This window comes from Microcaecilia unicolor, chromosome 2 (assembly GCF_901765095.1).
Source record: "Microcaecilia unicolor chromosome 2, aMicUni1.1, whole genome shotgun sequence".
Classification (NCBI taxonomy): Eukaryota; Metazoa; Chordata; class Amphibia; order Gymnophiona; family Siphonopidae; genus Microcaecilia; species Microcaecilia unicolor.
The window spans coordinates 152,175,742-152,197,250 of NC_044032.1; the positions used below are offsets into that span (position 1 = coordinate 152,175,742).

The 21,509-nt window shown below is 51.5% G+C and overlaps 1 protein-coding gene across 1 annotated transcript in view; it reads right to left on the minus strand.

The window, feature by feature from the left end:
* The window catches only part of ERAP1 (endoplasmic reticulum aminopeptidase 1), a 152,406-nt gene extending 131,716 nt beyond the window's left edge, over positions 1-20,690 (minus strand). Inside the window, 1 exon segment of the mRNA XM_030193409.1 lies at positions 20,612-20,690. The gene's annotated coding sequence lies outside the window, so the exon portion shown is untranslated.
* Positions 20,691-21,509: the final 819 nt, after the last annotated feature.

Sequence of the window (21,509 nt, forward strand, 5' to 3'; positions counted from 1 at the left end):
TGAAGAAAATTAGTATCTGTTATTTCTGGGTACAAACTCTCAACACCTTCAATGTAAAAAATGAAAAATTAAGGGGGCTCTTTACTAAAGCTTAGCTCAAGTTATCTGCAGCAGGGCCCATAGGAATAAAATGGGCCCTGCTGCAGATAACTCGAGCTAAGCTTTAGTAAACAGGGGGTTAAAAGAGGAAAATACCTCATAAAGCTGTTGCATACATCTTGATTGATTATAATAAACCACTGTATCAGTGGTCAATTATGCTCACAGTTATCACAGGTCAGAAAAACGTCATACTGTGAAAAAGTGTCCAAAACCAGAATCTTCAATGGTCCTCATGCTATTTAAACAAGCGACAATAATGAAACTTATCTTATTGTGAACACAACAGTGTGATGTCCCACAATCTGTAACAAGGTTGTTGAATGCATAAGCATAGGAGTGAAGGAGTGGCCTAGTGGTAAGCGCACCGGTCTTGAAAGCCAGAGGTGGCCAGTTCAAATCCCACTGCTGCTCCTTGTGAGCTTGGGCAAGTCACTTAACCCTCCATTGCCAGGGCCGCCGAGAGCCAGAGCCGGGCCCGGGACAAGGCCGCCCCCCGCCCCCCCCCCCCCCGAGGTTGCTGCCCACCCGAGATCGCCGCCCCCCCCCCCAGGTCGCCGGGCCCCCCCTCCACCCGCTATCAGGCCGGGCCCTCGGTACTAACCTTAAGCCTCCTTTCACTTCGCAGCAAGCAGCGAAGGTAAAATTATGTATCATACCTGATAATTTTCTTTCCATTAATCATAGCTGATCAATCCATAGACTGGTGGGTTGTGTCCATCTACCAGCAGGTGGAGATAGAGAGCAAACTTTTGCCTCCCTATATGTGGTCATGTGCTGCCGGAAACTCCTCAGTATGTCGATATCAAAGCTCCATCCGCAGGACTCAGCACTTAGAGAATTACACCCACGAAGGGACACTCTGCCCAGCTCACCACCGCCGAAACGGGGGAGGGGAATTAACCCAGCTCATCCCCACACAAGTGGGGGAGGGGAATCCGTCCAGCTCATCCCCGCGGAGCGGGGGAGGGACACCACACCCGCCGATGCGGGGGGGATCTGGCTTATCCTGCAACCGCAACCGCGGGAGGAGCTGACTGACCCTAACACCGCCGAAGCGGGAGGGGTACAAAGCTGCCCTACAACCGCACGAAGCGGGAGGGAGTGCCGGCAGAATTTTAAGTCTCAATCCAGCCCCGTAAAACGGAGGGGAGAGGAATGCAGCAGCTCACTGTAACACAAACTCGTCTCAACTCTTGAAGAATCCAAGTGAAAAAACTTGAACACGAAGTCTTTCTGAAGTAACTGAAGACTAAACTTGAACCTGAAATGCAACCAGAATAAAAACAGTACAGATATCTGGGAGGGGCTATGGATTGATCAGCTATGATTAATGGAAAGAAAATTATCAGGTGTGATACATAATTTTACCTTCCATATCATCATGCTGATCAATCCATAGACTGGTGGAATGTACCGAAGCAGTACTCACCCAGGGCGGGACATTGAAATCCCTGAACTCAACACTGAATCTCCAAACCGGGCCTCCGCCCGTGCCGCCACAGTCAAGCGGTAATGCTTGGAGAATGTATGGGCCGATGCCCAAGTTGACGCCTTGCATATCTCTTCCAAGGAGACGGACCGGGCCTCTGCCATCGAGGCCGCCTGAGCTCTAGTGGAGTGAGCCTTCAGCTGTATAGGCGGCACCTTCCCCGCGGCCACATAAGCCGCTGCAATGGCTTCCTTGACCCATCTTGCCACTGTAGGCTTAGCAGCCTGCAGACCCTTACGAGGACCTGCAAACAGGACAAACAGATGATCCGATTTCCGGAAATCATTGGTCACTTCCAAGTATCTGATGATGACTCGTCTCACATCCAGATATTTAAGAGCAGAGTACTCCTCTGGGTAGTCCTCCCTACGAAAGGAAGGGAGACAGAGCTGCTGATTCACATGGAAGCGAGAAACAATCTTGGGCAGGAAGGAAGGCACTGTGCGAATAGACACTCCTGCCTCAGTGAACTGCAGAAAGGGCTCTCGACATGAGAGTGCCTGGAGCTCGGAAACTCTTCTGGCTGAAGTGATAGCCACCAAAAAGACTGCTTTCAACGTCAGGTCTTTCAGAGATGCCCTCAACAAGGGTTCAAAAGGCGGCTTCTGTAATGCTCTTAGCACCAGGTTGAAATTCCACGCAGGCACCACCGAGTGCAGAGGAGGGCGCAGGTGATTAACTCCCTTGAGAAAACGCACCACATCTGGCTGCGAAGCAAGGGAAGCACCCTTCAGGCGACCCCTGAAGCAAGCCAGGGCCGCTACCTGGACTTTAAGGGAACTGAGCGACAGGCCTTTCTCCAGACCTTCTTGCAGGAATGCCAACACTGAAGAAATTGGAGCAGTGAATGGAGAAAATGAGCCTGCTTCACCACGCTGCAAAGGTACGCCAAACCCTGGCGTAAGCAGTAAAAGTAGAGCGCTTCCTCGCTCTCAGCATAGTGGCAATGACCTTGTCTGAGAAGTCCTTCTTCCTCAGACGCTGCCGCTCAATAGCCAGGCCGTAAGACCAAAGGGGGAGGGATCCTCCATCACCACGGGACCCTTATGCAACAGGCCCTGCTCCACTGGCAGCCGCAGAGGATGGCCCACTGAGAGCCTGATCAAGTCCGCATACCAGGGACGTCTGGGCCAGTCTGGACCCACCAGGATTATCCGGCCTGGATGCTTTGCCACCTGGTCTAGCACCCTGCCCAATATGGGCCAGGGCGGGAACACATAGAGAAGCTCTAGTGCCGGCCACTGTTGGAGAAGAGCATCTACTCCCAGGGAGCGAGGGTCCCGTCCTCTGCTGAAAAAGCGCGGCACTTGGCAATTGGCCGATGACGCCATCAGGTCTAGGCTCGGCTGGCCCCAGCGCTTCGTAATGCCCAAGAACGCCTGAGCAAATAGCTGCCACTCTCCGGGCTCCAAGGTATGGCGACTGAGAAAGTCCGCCTTGACATTCATGACTCCGGCAAAGAGAGCCGCTGACAGCTGTGCCAGGTTCACTTCCGCCCACTGGCATAGATTCATGGCCTCCTTGGCTAGAGGGGCACTCTTGGTACCTCCCTGGCGGATGACATAGGCCACAGCCGTGGCATTGTCCGACAGGACCCGTACTGGCTTCAACGCCAGTACCGGGATGAACTCCAACAGCACCAACCGAATGGCTCTGAGTTCCAGGAGGTTGATAGACCACTTTGCCTCTGCAGGAGACCAAAGCCCCTGCGCTGTCCTTCCCAAGCAGTGGGCTCCCCAGCCCATCAAAGAGGCGTCTGTTGTGACGACAATCCACTCCGGGGTCACCAGAGGCATTCCCGCAGACAACTTGTCTGTCTGCGTCCACCAGCTCAGCGCCTTGCGCACTGCTGGGACCAAGGGAAGGCGCACAGCATAATCCTCCGACATCGGAGTCCAGCGCAGCAGCAGAGATTGTTGTAGTGGTCTCATATGAGCCCTGGCCCAGGGCACTACATCCATCGTGGCCGTCATAGAGCCCAACAGCTGCACATAGTCCCAAGCCCGAATAGGAGAGGCTACTAGGAACTAGTCCACCTGAGCCTGAAGCTTGACAATCCGATTGTCTGGCAGGAACACTCTGCCCACTTGGGTGTCGAATCAAACTCCCAGATACTCCAGGGACTGAGTCGGGCGCAGCTGGCTTTTCTCCCAGTTGATGATCCACCTCAGGGAGCTCAAAAGAGCAACCACCCGGTTCACAGCTTTGCCGCACTCTGCATAAGAGGGGGCTTGGATCAACCAGTCGTCCAGATAAGGATGGACTTGAACTCCTTCCTTCCTCAGGAAGGCCGCGATGACCACCATTACTTTGGAGAAGGTCCGCGGAGCAGTAGCCAACCCGAACGGGAGGGCTCTGAACTGGAAGTGTCGGCCCAGTACTGCAAAACGCAGAAAGCGTTGACGAGCAGGCCAGATGGGAATATGCAAGTACGCTTCCTTGATGTCCAAGGATGCCAGGAACTCTCCCGCCTTCACTGCCGCTATAACAGAGCGGAGGGTCTCCAAGCGAAAGTGCCGAACTTTCAAGGCCCAATGGACCCCTTGAGGTCGAGGATAGGTCGTACAGAACCTCCTTTCTTTGGAATCACAAAGAAAATGGAGTAACGTCCCTTGCCAAGCTGATTTTCTGGCACCGGAACGACCGCCCCCAGGCGGATCAGATTGTCCAAGGTCTGCTGCACTGCCACAGCTTGACCGGAGACTTGCAGGGAGAGAGTACAAACCCGTCTTTTAAGGGTCGGCAGAACTCTAGCTTGTAGCCGTCTCTGATGACTTCCAGCACCCAAGCGTCTGAAGTTATTGTGGTCCACTCGCCCATAAACGAGGACAGCCGTCCTCCAATCTGCACTGGGGCGTGGACCAAAGCCCCGTCATTGGGTACGAGACCCTGGGGGAGGACCGGAGGGAGCACCTCCGGGACGGCGGTCTCTGCGAAAGGAATGCTGCTTGGGGGAGAAGTTCCTCTTGAAGGAAGAGGGGGCAGAGGAGCCCGACCTGCCCGGGCGGTACCGACGGGCTTCCTGAAACCGTCCTCTGGAGGTACCAGGGCGAGTACTAGCCCGAGCCCTGACCTCTGGTAACTTCTTGCCCTTAGACGTGCCGAGATCGGTCACGATCTTGTCCAGCTCGACCCCAAAGAGCAGCTTGCCTTTAAAAGGCAATCTAGCCAGGCGGGATTTAGAGGCGTGGTCAGCAGACCAATGCTTCAGCCAAAGCCACCGCCGCGCAGAGATTGTCTGAGCCATGCCTTTAGCTGAGGCCCTCAAGACATCATACAGCAAGTCTGCCAAATAGGCTAAGCCCGATTCCAGGGCCGGCCAATCAGCCCTCAAGGAATGATCCGAGGGGGAAGCCCGCTGCACCATAGTCAGGCACGCCCTGGCCACATAGGAGCCGCAAACTGAGGCCTGCAAACTTAAAGCAGCCGCCTCAAAGGACGACCTTAAGGCCACCTCCAATCTTCTGTCTTGGGCGTCCTTTAGGGCCGTGCCACCTTCCACTGGCAACGCCGTTTTCTTAGTCACCGCAGTGATTAAAGAATCCACGGTAGGCCACAGAAAGGCCTCACGTTCACTTTCAGGCAAAGGATAGAGGCGGGACATAGCCCTAGCCACTTTAAGGCTCGCTTCCGGGACATCCCATTGAGCCGAAATTAAGGTGTGCATGGCATCATGCACGTGGAAGGTTCTAGGCGGGCGTTTCGTCCCCAGCATAATGGCAGAGCCAACAGGGGCTGAGGGAGAGACGTCCTCCGGAGAGGAAATCTTCAAAATGCCCATGGCCTGCACTAACAGGTTGGGCAAATCCTCGGAGCTAAAGAGCCGAGCTGCAGAGGGGTCATCCGCTCCATCCGAGCGGGGATCCGTCTCCTCCAAGGAATCCTCAAAGGACCGTTGGGAGAACTCAGATACGCTGCCCTCATCTACATCGGAGGGAGACAAAGTCCTCCAAGGCCTGGGAATCAACCCGAGGGCGTTTACCTCTGGGAACCTCAACCTCTTTACCAGACGAGGGAGCAGGGGCAGCGTTTAGCATGAGGAAAGCCTGATGCAGCAGCAAAACAAACTCGGGGGAGAAACCCCCCAGACTGTGCACTTCCGCAGCCTGGGCAACAGCCCTAGACGCACCCTCAACCGGCACTCGCAAGAGCGGGGGAGAGACATGCTGCGCATCCAAAATGGCGTCCGGCGCGACACTCCGCGAAGGAGCCGCGCGGGAAGAGCGGCGCTTAACTTTAGCCGCTTTGGTGCCGTCGCCCAAATTAAGGGCGTTCATGGCATTAATGTCTCCAACCTCAAGGGCGGCCCAAGAAGAAGCCGTCCGAGCCGCGTGGCCGGCCAAGATGGCGGAGGCGAGAAGCGGGGGATGGGCGCTTATGGCGGGAAAAACCGCCACGCCGGATGAAGGACCGGGACATTCATCGGTCACGAAACTGTCACCCAACAAGGGCGAAGGTAAATTATGTATAATCATACCTGATAATTTTCTTTCCATTAATCATAGCTGATCAATCCATAGACTGGTGGGTTGTGTCCATCTACCAGCAGGTGGAGATAGAGAGCAAACTTTTGCCTCCCTATATGTGGTCATGTGCTGCCGGAAACTCCTCAGTATGCCGATATCAAAGCTCCATCCGCAGGACTCAGCACTTAGAGAATTACACCCACGAAGGGACACTCTGCCCAGCTCACCACCGCCGAAACGGGGGAGGGGAATTAACCCAGCTCATCCCCACACAAGTGGGGGAGGGGAATCCGTCCAGCTCATCCCCGCGGAGCGAGGGAGGGACACCACACCCGCCGATGCGGGGGGGATCTGGCTTATCCTGCAACCGCAACCGCGGGAGGAGCTGACTGACCCTAACACCGCCGAAGCGGGAGGGGTACAAAGCTGCCCTACAACCGCACGAAGCGGGAGGGAGTGCCGGCAGAATTTTAAGTCTCAATCCAGCCCCGTAAAACGGAGGGGAGAGGAATGCAGCAGCTCACTGTAACACAAACTCGTCTCAACTCTTGAAGAATCCAAGTGAAAGAAGAACTTGAACACGAAGTCCTCCTGAAGTAACTGAAGGCTAAACTTGAACCTAAAATTCAACCAGAATATAAACAGTACAGATATCTGGGAGGGGCTATGGATTGATCAGCTATGATTAATGGAAAGAAAATTATCAGGTATGATTATACATAATTTTACCTTCCATATCATCAAGCTGATCAATCCATAGACTGGTGGGATGTACCGAAGCAGTACTCACCCAGGGCGGGACATAGAAATCCCTGACCTCAACACTGAAGCTCCAAACCGGGCCTCCGCCCGTGCAGCCACAGTCAAACGGTAATGCTTGGAGAATGTATGAGCCGAAGCCCACGTTGCCGCCTTGCATATCTCTTCCAAGGAGACGGATCCAGCCTCTGCCATCGAGGCCGCCTGAGCTCTCGTGGAGTGAGCCTTCAGCTGGATAGGCGGCACCTTCCCCGCGGCCACATAAGCCGCTGCAATGGCTTCCTGGACCCATCTTGCCACTGTAGGCTTAGCAGCCTGCAGACCCTTACGAGGACCTGCAAACAGGACAAACAGATGATCCGATTTCCGGAAATCATTGGTCACTTCCAAGTATCTGATGATGACTCGTCTCACATCCAGATATTCAAGAGCAGAGTACTCCTCTGGGTAGTCCTCCCTACGAAAGGAAGGGAGACAGAGCTGCTGAGTCACATGGAAGCGAGAACCAATCTTGGGCAGGAAGGAAGGCACTGTGCGAATAGTCACTCCTGCCTCAGTGCACTGCAGAAAAGGCTCTCGACATGAGAGCGCCTGGAGCTCGGAAACTCTTCTGTCTGAAGTGATAGCCACCAAAAAGACTGCTTTCAACGTCAGGTCTTTCAGAGATGCCCTCGACAAGGGTTCCAAAGGTGGCTTCTGCAATGCTCTTAGCACCAGGTTGAGATTCCACGCAGGCACCACTGAGTGCAGAGGAGGGCGCAGGTGATTAACTCCCTTGAGAAAGCGCACCACATCTGGCTGCGAAGCCAGGGAAGCACCCTTCAGGCGGCCCCTGAAGCAAGCCAGAGCCGCTACCTGGACTTTAAGGGAACTGAGCGACAGGCCTTTCTCCAGACCTTCTTGCAGGAACGCCAACACTGAAGAAATTGGAGCAGTGAAGGGAGAAAGTGAGCCTGCTTCACACCATGCTGCAAAGATACGCCAAACCCTGGCGTAAGCAGTAGAAGTAGAGCGCTTCCTCGCTCTCAGCATAGTGGCGATGACCTTGTCTGAGAAGCCCTTCTTCCTCAGACGCTGCCGCTCAATAGCCAGGCCGTAAGACCAAAGGGAGAGGGATCCTCCATCACCACGGGACCCTGATGTAACAGGCCCTGCTCCACTGACAGCCGCAGAGGATCGTCGACTGAGAGCCTGAACAAGACCGCATACCAGGGACGTCTGGGCCAATCCGGACCCACCAGGATTACCCTGCCGGGATGCTTTGCCACCCGGTCTAGCACCCTGCCCAACATGGGCCAGGGCGGGAACACATAGAGGAGCTCTTGTGTCGGCCACTGTTGGAGAAGAGCATCTACTCCCAGGGATCGAGGGTCCCGTCCTCTGCTGAAAAAGCGCGGCACTTGGCCATTGGCCGATGACGCCATCAGATCTAGGCTCGGCTGGCCCCAGCGCTTCGTGATGTCCAAGAACGCCTGAGCAGATAGTTGCCACTCTCCGGGCTCCAAGGTATGGCGACTGAGAAAGTCCACCTTGACATTCATGACTCCGGCAATGTGGGCCGCTGAAAGCTGCTCCAGGTTCGCTTCCGCCCACTGGCAAAGACTCATAGCCTCCTTGGCTAGAGGGGCGCTCTGGTACCTCCCTGGCGGTTGATATAGGCCACAGCCGTGGCATTGTCCGACAGGACCCGTACAGGCTTCAACACGAGTACCGGGATGAACTCCAATAACACCAAGCGAATGGCTCTGAGTTCCAGGAGGTTGATAGACCACTTGCCTCTGCAGGAGACTAGAGCCCCTGTGCTGTCCTTCCCAAGCAGTGGGCTCCCCAGCCCATCAAAGAGGCGTCTGTCGTGACGACAATCCACTCCGGGGTCACCAGAGGCAATCCTGCAGACAACTTGTCTGTCTGCGTCCACCAGCTCAGCGCCTTGCGCACTGCTGGGTCCACGGGAAGGCGCACAGCATAATCCTCCGACATCGGAGTCCAGCGCAGCAGCAGAGAAAGCTGTAGTGGTCTCATATGAGCCCTGGCCCAGGGCACTACTTCCATCGTGGCCGTCATAGAGCCCAACAGCTGCACGTAGTCCCACGCCCGAATAGGAGAGGCTACTAGGAACTAGTCCACCTGAGCCTGAAGCTTGACAATCCGATTGTCTGGCAGGAACACTCTGCCCACTTGGGTGTCGAATCGAACTCCCAGATACACCAGGGACTGAGTCGGGCGCAGCTGGCTCTTCTTCCAGTTGATGATCCATCCCAGGGAGCTCAAAAGAGCAACTACCCGGTCCATAGCTTTGCCGCACTCTGCATAAGAGGGGGCTCGGATCAACCAGTCGTCCAGATAAGGATGGACTTGTACTCCTTCCTTTAGCAGGAAGGCCGCTATGACCCCCATTACTTTGGAAAAGGTCCGCGGAGCAGTAGCCAACCCGAAAGGGAGGGCTCTGAACTGGAAGTGTCGTCTCAGGACTGTAAAACGCAGAAAGCGTTGGAGAGGAGGCCAGATGGGAATATGCAGGTACGCTTCCTTGATGTCCAAGGAAGCCAAGAACTCTCCCGCCTTCACTGCCGCTATAACAGAGCGGAGAGTCTCCATGCGAAAGTGCCTCACTTTCCAGGCCCGATTGACCCCTTTGAGGTCGAGGATAGGCCGGACAGAACCTCCTTTCTTTGGAACCACAAAGTAAATGGAGTAACGTCCCTTGCCAATCTGATTTTTTGGCACCGGAACGACCGCACCCAGGCGGATCAGGTTGTCCAAGGTCTGCTGCACTACCACAGCTTGACCGGAGACTTGCAGGGAGAGAGTACAAACCCGTCTCTTAAGGGTTGGCAGAACTCTAGCTTGTAGCCGTCTCTGATGACTTCCAGCACCCACGCGTCTGAAGTTATAGTGGTCCACTCGCCCAGAAACGAGGACAGCCGTCCTCCAATCTGCACTGGGGCGTGGACCAAGGCCCCGTCATTGGGTACAAGACCCTGGGGGAGGACCGGAGGGAGCACCTCCGGGACGGCGGTCTCTGCGAAAGGAATGCTGCTTGGGGGAGAAATTCCTCTTGAAGGAAGAGGGGGCAGAGGAACCCGACTTGCCCGGGCGGTATGGAGGTATCGGGACGAGTACTAACCCGAGCCCTGACCTCTGGTAATTTCTTGCCCTAGACGTGCCGAGATCGGTCACGATTTTGTCCAGCTCGACCCCAAAGAGCAGCTTGCCTTTAAAAGGCAATCTAGCCAGGCGGGATTTAGAGGCGTGGTCAGCAGACCAATGTTTCAGCCAAAGCCACCGCCGCGCAGAGACTGTCTGAGCCATGCCTTTAGCTGAGGCTCTCCAGACATCATACAGCAAGTCTGCCAAATAGGCTAAGCCCGATTCCAGGGCCGGCCAATCAGCCCTCAAGGAATGATCCGAGGGGGAAGCCCGCTGCACCATAGTCCGGCACGCCCTGGCCACATAGGAGCCGCAAACTGAGGCCTGCAAACTTAAAGCAGCTGCCTCCAAGGACGACATTAAGGCCGCCTCCAATCTTCTGTCTTGGGCGTCCTTTAGGGCCGTGCCACCTTCCACCGGCAACGCCGTTTTCTTAGTCACCGCAGTGATTAAAGAATCCACGGTAGGCCACAGATAGGCCTCACGTTCACTCACAGCCAAAGGATAGAGGCGGGACATAGCCCTAGCCACTTTAAGGCTCGTTTCCGGGACATCCCATTGAGCCGCAATTAAGGTGTGCATGGCATCATGCACGTGGAAGGTTCTAGGCGGGCGCTTCGTCCCCAGCATAATGGCAGAGCCAACAGGGGCTGAGGGAGAGACGTCCTCCGGAGAGGAAATCTTCAAAGTGTCCATGGCCTGTAACAACAGGTTGGGCAAATCCTCTGGGCTAAAAAGCCGCGCTGCAGAGGGGTCATCCGCTCCATCCGAGCGGGGATCTATCTCCTCCAAGGAATCCGCAAAGGATCGTTGGGAGACCTCAGACACGCTGCCCTCATCTACATCGGAGGAGACAAAAGTCCTCCAAGGCCTGGAAATCAACCCGAGGGCGTTTACCTCTGGGAACCTCAACCTCTTTATCAGAAGAGGGAGCAGGGGCAGCGTTTAGCATGAGGAAAGCCTGATGCAGCAGCAAAACAAACTCGGGGGAGAAACCCCCCAGACTGTGCACTTCCGCAGCCTGGGCAACAGCCCTAGACGCACTCTCAACCGGCGCTCGCAATAGCGGGGGAGAGACATGCTGCGCATCCAAAATGGCGTCCGGCGCGAAACTCCGTGAAGGAGCCGCGCGGGAAGAACGGCGCTTAACTTTAGCCGCTTTTGTGCCGTCGCCTAAATTAAGGGCGTTCATGGCATTAATGTCTCCAACCTCAAGGGCGGCCCCGAAGAAGCCGTCCGAGCCGCGTGGCCGGCCAAGACGGCGGAGGCGAGGAGCGGGGGATGGGCGTTTATGGCGGGAAAAAACCGCCACGCCGGAGGAACGACCGGGACATTCATCGGTCACTAAACTATCACCCATCAAGGGCGAATCAGGTTGTAAAACCCCCGCATCCCCTCTAGAAGCGCTCCAGCGATCCGGGGAGCGACCCTTTGCGCCCTCGCCCTCCGACGCCATTGCCACGAGGAGAAGAATCGGGGAACCCCCTGCCCGCTATAAAAAGGTAAAATTACCTGCTTGCCGCTCCGAGCTGTAACGAACTGGTGTCCCAGTGAGTAGCTGCAATGAACGTTTAAAGAAACGTCGAATTAAACGCCTTTAAAGACGTTTAAAAATATTTTTTTTTTTTTTTTTTTTTAAACGGAGCCAGCGGGAGGGGGGAGAAAAGGAGGGACCTGGCACCACCAGGTTTGCACTTGCTCAAAAGAGCCCTCAACCCCAGGCCTCAACAAAACCTAAGGATTAGGCTTGGAGGCCTAGCCAGAGCTGCTGCTGTGTGTGACCACCACCTGCTGAGATAGAGAACATACTGAGGAGTTTCCGGCAGCACATGACCACATATAGGGAGGCAAAAGTTTGCTCTCTATCTCCACCTGCTGGTAGATGGACACAACCCACCAGTCTATGGATTGATCAGCTTGATGATATGGAATCAGGCTTTAAGACCCCCGCATCCCCTCTAGAAGCGCTCAAGCGATCCGGGGAGCGACTCTTTACGCCCTCGCCCTCCGACGCCATATGCCACGTGGAGATAAATCGGGGAATCCCCTGCCCGCTATAAAAAGGTATAAATTACCTGCTTTCCGCTCCGAGCTGTAACGACCTGGTGTCCCAGTGAGTAGCTGCAATGAACGTTTAAATAAACGTCGAAATAAACGCCTTTAAGGACGTTCAAAATTTTTTTATTTTTTTTTTTAACGGAGCCAGCGGGAGGGGGGAGAAAAGGAGGGACCTGGCACCACCAGGTTTGCACTTGCTCAAAAGAGCCCTCAACCCCAGGCACTCAACAAAACCTAAAAATTAGGCTTGGAGGCCTAGCCAGAGCTGCTGCTGTGTGTGACCACCACCTGCTGAGATAGAGAACATACTGAGGAGTTTCCGGCAGCACATGACCACATATAGGGAGGCAAAAGTTTGCTCTCTATCTCCACCTGCTGGTAGATGGACACAACCCACCAGTCTATGGATTGATCAGCATGATGATATGGAAAGGGCAGATCTCTCCTCCTTACTTCCTTCCGTGCCCCGCCCTCGCGGACGTTACGTCAGGCGAGGGCAAGACATGGAAGGAAGGAGTGGCCTGACCTGCTGCTGCTTGCTGCAAAGTGAAAGGAGGCTTAAGGTTAGTTCTGGGAGTGACGGAGGGCGGGCCAGGCGGCGGCGCCGGGCCCCGGGACTTTTGTCCCCCCCTCTCGACGGCCCTGTCCATTGCCTCAGGTACAAACTTAGATTGTGAGCCCTCCTGGGACAGAGAAAGAGCCAGTGTACCTGAATGTAATGCACCTTCAGCTTCTACTGAAAAAGGTGTGAGCAAAATCTAAATAAAATAATAGCCTGTTGTCTCAAGCAACTAGACAACTGGCACCATGTTTGCTGAAGATTGAGTAGTTAAAGAATGCCTTAAATTCTCACACTGTCTTTTTGAAATACTGATTTTGTTTTTAGTTGCAGACATATGATGCCGTGAGATCTCCAGAAGAAGCCTGAAGCGAAAAGGGTCCCTGTGGGGACTACACTGTCTAATTGATCAAGACTACAGGATATTATGCTGCTGTATTCAATAACCTAGTTACAGACCGTGGGACATCACACCGCTGTGCTCACAGTAAGATAAGTGTCATTATTGTCGCTTGTTTAAATAGCAAGAGGACATTTGAAGATTCTGGTTTTGGACACTTTTTCACAATATGGAGGTTTTTTTGACGTGATTACTTTTTTTTTTGTTTTTTTAACTGTGAGCATGACTGGCCACTAATACAGTGATTTATTATATCATCCTCTCTTTAATATTCGCGTTTGTCCTGTTTGTCTGTCCTAATTAGATTGTAAGCTGTGTCGAGCAGGGACTGTCTCTTCATGTTCAAGTGTACAGCGCTGCGTACGTCTAGTAGCGCTATAGAAATGATAAGTAGTAGTAGTATGCCATAGTTTTATGAGGTATTTTCATTAAGTTTTCATTTTTTACATCATAGGTATTTGAGGGTTTAAAAACTTCAAAAAAGTTAAAAAATTATATTTACTTTTGTGGTTTAGGATTGTTTGACCTACACTTTTGAGTGAATTAGATCCTATTTTGTGTTTCATTTATAGGTACATAAACATTAGTTATATTTAGAATAAAATGTTAAATGAGGATAGCAATTTTTAGGATATTCAGTATACAGTCATGTTATTTATTAGGATTTATTTAATTCACTCAGGGGCCGTTTTACTAAGCAGTGGTAGGGTTAACACGCAGGTAGCGCGTGCCAAATCAACAAAACCATTGGGAAAGCGTGGGCGCCCAGGGGCGATCCTGGAGGGGGGAGGGAGTGGCGGCAGTGAGGAGGGTAGCTGGACTTGGGGTGAGAGCAGGGCACAGAGGAGGGTTGCTGGACATGGGGGGGGAGGCCAAGGGAAAGAAGAGGGTCGCTGGATATGGGGGGGGGGGAGGATCGGTGGATGGGGTGAGGCCAGGAGAGAGAGGAGGGCTGCAATACTCGCCCGTTTTTACGGGCTTAACGTGGTAATATAATGCACACTATGGACGAATGGCATTATATTTACAAGTTAATGGCATTAACCAATCTTCAGTAGAAATCCACCTGGGTGGAGAACTGTGCAATCCCACGAAGTGTAGTAGAGGCAAAAAGATGGTGGGAAATGGACCACAGACCCCAGAAACAAGGGAAGCAAACTTGGTGCTTTAAGAAGCTTTATTGATCAAAGACTCGACAGTACCGTGTTTCAGCCTGAGGTCTACTTCATGAGTCTTTTGATAATGAGTGGAATACAAATTCTCCAATATCATGTCTTTTTAAACTTGTAACACAAAAAGATGGGTCTTGAGAAAGACCTTTGTGGTAATGTTGCAAAATGTATAAGCTAGATGAGTCTTCTAATCATGTAGCTTGGAAAAAGTTTGCTTCCCTTGTTTCTGGGGTCCATGGTCCATTTCCTACCATCTTTTTGCCTCTATTAAACCATCTTCTAAAGTACATGACAAAGATTCCTGTTAGAGAAACCAACTTACTCCTACTACTTATTTCTAAAGCACTACCAAGCATATGCAGCCCTATACAGACACACACAAGAAACTTCCTACTCCAGAGAGCTTACAATCTAGTCAAGACATACAAATAAGACATAGGAGCGTCTAGGAGAATGTATTTATTATACAGAAATGGTAAAGATGTAAAAACTGCATTGGCTTTTGATACAAGCACATATTTTTAAAATATGTTCATCGGTATTCAAACCTATCTATGGTCTCCACGAGCTGCCTTATTTTTTTATCTATCACTAACAGGTTTTATTTAGACAACACTAACCGACTGATTTTACATTTCCCTTAGGCAAAGGGCACTAATATAGAAAAATAACTAATTCATAGTAACATAGTAGATGACGGCAGAAAAAGACCTGCAAGGTCTATCCAGATTGCTCAACAAGATAAACTTATATGTGCTACTTTTTGTTTATACCCTACCTTGATTTGTGTCTGTCCTCTTCAGGGCACAGACTGTACAAGTCTGCCCAGCACTATCCCCGCCTCCCACCACCGGCTCTGGCACAGACCGTATAAGTCTGCCCAGCACTATCCCTGCCTCCCAACTACCAGCCCCGCCTCCTATCACTGGCTCTGGCACAGACCGTATGTCTGCCCAGCACTATCCCCACCTCCCAACCACTGGCTCTGCCATCCAATCTCGGCTAAGCTCCTGAGGATCCAAATCTTCTGAACAGGATTCCTTTATGTTTATCCCACGCATGTTTGAATTCCGTTACCGTTTTCATTTCCACCACCTCCCGCAGGAGGGCATTCCAAGCATCCACTACTCTCTCCTTGAAGAAATACTTCCTGACATTTTTCTTGAGTCTGCCCCCCTTCAATCTCATTTCGTGTCCTCTACTTCTATCGCCTTCCCTGCTCCGGAAAAGGTTCGTTTGCGGATTAATACTTTTCAAATATTTGAACTTTAGCTAACCAAGTGGCCTTAATGTGGAATTCCTTACCTCTCAATATTAGATCACAAACTCCCTATATGCCATTCTGTAAAAGAATAAAAACCTATTTAAGGGATTCTTTGTCCATTTTGTTCACATTGTTCACATTAATTGATTTGATTTGCTTACTTTATTTATTTTTTGTCTATTAGATTGTAAGCTCTTTGAGCAGGGACTGTCTTTCTTCTATGTTTGTGCAGCGCTGCGTACGCCTTGTAGCGCTATAGAAATGCTAAATAGTAGTAGTAGTAATTTTGTTTAGTTCGTTATCTGTATTTGTCTTCTAATAGTTGGTCTATAATCTCTAGCTAGCAACCCCTAGCTTCTTTGATACAATCTGCATTGAACCAGACTAATATGAGCATAGTGACACTGGAGGAATATAAGTCGTGCAGCAGAATTTTTAACAGACTGAAGGAGAGAGAGAGATGGCTTAGTGGGAGGCCTGTAAGAAGCAAGTTGCAGTACTCTAAGCCTGAGGTGATAAAGAGTGTGGACAAACAACTTCTTATAATGGGGGGGGAGGCTGCAAAATGCAAGTTTAATATTTAATAAAAGTATGATGTCCAATTAAGCATTTTTATAGGACTGCTGTGGGATGATCACAATTGTTGAGTTTAATTACCAAACTCTTAGGGAAGGGGAAATGGGGGAAAGGTAAGTTTAATAGAAGGAGGCTCAAGATCGATGGTTCACTTAAGATGTCTAATACTCTTGATTTATGGTTGGGCAAACTGGGCAAAGAATGTAGCAAAGCTGAAAGAAAAAAAATCAAGTTAGCAATGGAAGAAGGTACCCATAAGAGATACTTTCCAGGTGAAGGGGAGTTCATGAGGAAGGAAATAGGGAGAGAAAAGTAATGAATTGCTGCTGAAAAGGATATCAATAGAAATCAAACAAAATAAAACATGGAAAAGAAAATAAGATGATACCTTTTTTATTGGACATAACTTAATACATTTCTTGATTAGCTTTCGAAGGTTGCCCTTCTTCATCAGATCGGAAATAAGCAAATGTGCTAGCTGACAGTGTATATAAGTGAAAACATTCAAGCATTACTATGACAGTCTGACAGGGTGGGAGGATGGGGGTGGGTAGGAGGTATGCATGGGGACAAAGCATATCATTGATATTCTAACAGGATGGGTGTGGATAGGTGAGGGGTGGGGTGATCAACAGAGACATACAGCTTTATGGTTTATAATGGGCCAGGAACCCCAGATCCTTGTTAAGTCCTTTCTGTTGGGTGTTAAAATATTCAATCATTCTGACTTCAAAGGTCTTACGTTCTTGTATGGTTTTAAAGTTACCTTTCAGTATTCTCACTGTGAAATCACTGGTACAGTGTCCTGGTTCTGTGAAGTGCTGTCCCACCGGGGTGGGGGCCCTACTGGCTGTATTGTTCATGTGATGTCTATGTAAATTGAATCTTGTCTTAAGCATCTGGCCTGTTTCTCCAATATAGCATCCTTCGTTACATTTTTTTACACTGAACGATATATACTACATTGGAAGATGAGCAAGTGAAAGATCCCTTTATGTTGAATATCTTTCCTTTGTGGATAACTGTGGGGTCCTGTGAAATATTTTGGCATAGTTTGCAACTGGATAAATTACAGGGACGTGTGCCCTTCTGTTCCTTTTCAGTCTGTGATGGAAGTTTACTTCTGATTAGCTTGTGTTTTAAGTTGGGTGGCTGTCGGAAAGCCAGTATACCCAGGGAAAATCTGCTACAGCACAAGGAGAAAAAACCCACAGACAGAATCCCCCTTGTAGTGACATACAATCCAGAGCTGGAAAAACTGAGGAAAATCATAAGAGATCTACAACCTCTACTCCAGGAGGATGAATTACTGAAAGAGATATTCCCATCCCCACCAGTACTGGCCTTCCGACAGCCACCCAACTTAAAACACAAGCTAATCAGAAGTAACCTTCCATCACAGACTGAAAAGGCAAAAATTATCCCAAGGCTACAAGTTAAGGAACTGGACCTGAGGTAGTTATAAGGTATGGTTTTTAAGATGTGTCTTTTATAACTCACATTTCAAGACAGCTGAGATGGCAGAAAATGATGCACACTATCGACACTTGCTGGGAAAAATCCAAAAAGCAAATAGAAAATTAATCTACTAGATACAGAAAGAGAAAAATAAAGACAAATAAAACCATATGGCCTATCCAATCTGCCCATCCATATCAACTATTCTCCTTTTCACTCCCACAAAGGCAAACATGGGTGCTAGAAGCCATAAGCACCAGACTAGCACCCGTGTTTGCCAGTGCCCCAAGATCAGACTCGGTGAGCGCATGTTAACGAGCTTGCTGGCTCTGACAGGCAGATGATCAAAAGCAAACGCTGGCGCTAGAGGCTGTTAGCACCATATTAGCGCCGGCGTTTGCTACCGCCCCATGATCAGAGCTCTCGAGCACGTTTGCACAAGTAGCATGCAAATGCATGCTAAACAGGGCTTAGCGCATTCATCGCCAATGATCAGCGGTCAGTGCACCAAAATTTGGGTCGCGACAAACCCTACGCCAGCTCCAAGCTGGCGTTAGGGTTTGCAGATCATTGGGGAGGATTGGTGAGCCCTGTCCAGCATGCAGTTGCATGCTGGCAGGCCCCCGTTCCCCCCCAAAGCAAACCTGCCAACAGGGGGTCCCCCCCCCCCGACAACCCCCCCCCCCGACCACCCCCCCCCCCTCCAGGCTCCTTCCCTGTGAGCGACGGGGGGGGGGGGCTGGAGGTCCAGCGGACCTCCGGTCCCCCCAACGATCCCATCCCCCCAGGTTCAGGGAGGGCTGGAGATCTGGTGGGTCTCTAGCCCCCCCCAAACTCCCAGGAAATGATCCCTGGTGGTCCAGTAGCTGCTTAAAAATAACTCCCTCCTGGCCCCCCTACCTTAGTTGGAGGAGGGAGGTAGCCTGCCTCCCTCCTCTTTGGGTTGACGCCGCAAAATGGCGGTGCCCAGCCCCTCCCAGTGCATCCTGGGATGCACTGGGCGCTACCATTTTGCGGTGTCATCAACCCAAGGAAGAGGAGGGAGGCAGGCTACCTCCCTCCTCCAACTAAGGTAGGGGGGCCAGGAGGGGGTTATTTTTAATGGCCACTTTTTAAGCGGCCACTGGACCACCAGGGACCATTTTCTGGGTGGGGGGTGGGATCGTTGGGGGGGACCGGAGGTCCGCCGGACCTCCAGCCCCCCCCCCCCCATCGCTCGCTGGGAGGGAGGGAGGAGGTTTGGCCGGCGGCCACTGGACCACCAGGGAACATTTTCGGAGGGTTTGGGGGGGCTGGAGACCCACCGGATCTCCAGCCCTCCCTGAACCTGGGGGGATGGGATCGTCAGGGGGACCGGAGGTTCACCGGACCTCCAGACCCCGTTGCTCGGGGCAGGGGTAGTCAGGGCCTGGTGGTCCCATGGACCTCCAGACCCTGTGTTTGACAGTTTTGGGATTTTGACAGCCCAGACCTGTCAAACAAGTGTGGGAGGACAATTCGTCCGCTCTTCTACCCCATGATCAGAGATAATTGCGCTGCTTAAATTTGCATGCATTATCTCTGATCATAAGTCTAATAGCGCCCCGTGCTGTTCCAGCACTTGTTTAGAGCGCTGTTTGGAACAGCGCGGGGCTTTTGTTCATCTGCCTGTGAATGCTAATAGCTTGCAAATGCATGCTAAACAGGGGCATCAGTATTCCTCCCCAATGTTCTGCAGGGAGAAATGTTAAAAAGAACCAAAAACTTTGCAGTACACCCCAGGTAGTGTCACTTTCCTCAGAGTAAGCCCCATTTACCACTTCCCTGTCACCTTCCACTCAACCAGTTCCTAAAGAAGTCACTTTAGGGCCCATACCACGCACATTCAGTTTATTTCTTAGTCATCTACATGGACTCAAAAGCTTTGCCAAAATCTAAATACATCACATCTAGCACTTTCCCTCAATCCAACTCTCTGGTCACCCAAAGATATTAATCAGATATGTCTGACAAGAAATGCCTCTAGAAAAACCATGTTGCCTCTAATCCTGTAATCAGGGGCAGCCCAACCATTAGGCCACATGAGGCGGGGGCCTCAGGCGGCACTCTTCAGGAGTGGCATCTCCCCGTCACGTTCCAAACCTGGCAGTGGCAGCAATTCCCATACACTGCCCTGCCGCTGGCACCCGCCTCTCTGATGTAACTTCCTGTTTCATCAGAGGCTCAGGGTGCCGCAGTAAAGGAAAGAGGGGGTGCCGGCAGCAGGGCAGCGTGTGGGCATTGCTGCCGCGTTGGAGGTAGTGGCAAAGCTATGTGGGGCAATGGGGGCCTAGGCCTCCTCGAATTTCCTCTGGGCCCCAGGTTTTGCTGGCAGGGTCCTCAACCCCTGCCAGCTGATGCCTTGTGCCTGCCTTTCTTCTCCCTCATGTTCTGCACACTCCTTTTAGTAAAATTGAAGTTTCACTAAAAGGAGCATACAGGATGTGAGGAGGAAGAGAGAGCAGGGTTGGCAACGCGGCAGTGCTGGAGACAGGCACTAGAGGAGGCTTCAGCTAGAGGGGGGTTTTGCTGCAGCAGTGGGTGGGGTGGGGAGGGGGCAGCAGGGAGGGTCAGCGAGGTGGAAGACCAAAATTGCCCCCCACCTCAGGCTCTGGCCACCTCCTTGAGGTCTGGCTATCCCTCTGGTAGAGGTAGAAAGGGGAGCAGCTGCAGCATCTCAGCCTGGGAGAGGGAGGCATCATGCCCTGGGCTAGCCCTGCCTGTAATCTATTGGATTCCAAGAACTTTATTATTCTCTTTCTTTTAAAAGCTTTTCCATTCATTTACTTACCACAGAAGTCAAACTTACCGAGTTGTAGCAACCTCTTCGTACTTCTGCTTAGTACTAACAAAAAGAGCCACATGCAACACGCATTTCTCATTTTATGTTTTCAGAAAAAATTCTCAAAGAAGCGAGAGGAAAGGGTTAAGTAAAGCAAGGAGGACGAACAGGGCCTGAGTGCCTGAACTGGTTTCCCTCTGCCTAGTTTTGCACCTGCTCCCTGCTCTAAAAAGGCAAATCGCGATAAAATGCGGTAGAAGGGGGGGGGGGGCGAAAATCCCCCAAGGCGCACCATTCCTCCCCACACTTTCGACCATTTTTGCGTTTTTACAAACACCCGAGAAACAACCTGTCCTACCTGGTTGGGGGGAATAGGATGCTGGGTAGGGGTCCGCAGGAACCAGATGTCACGGTGATCACAGAAGTGAAAGCGAAACGAAAAGCAAAAGCAATGCATCAGTGGACAAGGAGGAGGAGAAACAAGTTACCCAACCTTGCAACTATGCCGGTGTCATGGTGATAGATGGCAGCCTCCGCCGCCTACCTAGAAAACACTGCAAATGCTTTCTGATAGCGCCACAGACTCTTTTGTCTACTTTCCCTCCGCAACAATGTGGACGCGCCAAAAATCCCAAAATGCGAGCTCTGGTATCGGCCGAAAATAAAAAAGGTTTAGGTAAAGGACGGATAGTGGCGGATCTTTTTATACAAACTTAAAACTGACTTTTTTCTGCAAAGGTCATATCAATTATATATATTTTTTTTCCATAAGTGCACGCCTTCAGTTCCTGGAATAATTGTGATTTTTGCAGCATTACAGCAGGAGGAGGACGTGTCGTTAACAAAAACAACCAGTTTCGTCACCGGCAGATAAACGGTCCAGCCTCTAGGCAGTGTGTGAGTGGAAGCCTTTGATTGGTTAGGGTCTTACCCTGTCAATTGTGGACCTTACTTACAGGGGGATGATCAGAAGCAAACACCAGCGCTAGAGGCTGTTTGCTAACACCCTATGATCAGAGCCCTTGAGCGCGTGAAACAACGCGCTCAAGGGCGCTGAACGTAACTAGCATGCAAATGCATGCTAAACAGGACTAAACATATTCATCCCCAATGATCAGCGGCAGGCGTGCCAAAGATTGGGTCGCTGGCGGTGGCAAACCATACGCCAGCTACGAGCTGGCGTTAGGGTTTGCGGATCATTGTGGAGGAATGGTGAGCCCTGATCAGCATTCATTTGCATTCTGGCAGTCCCCCCC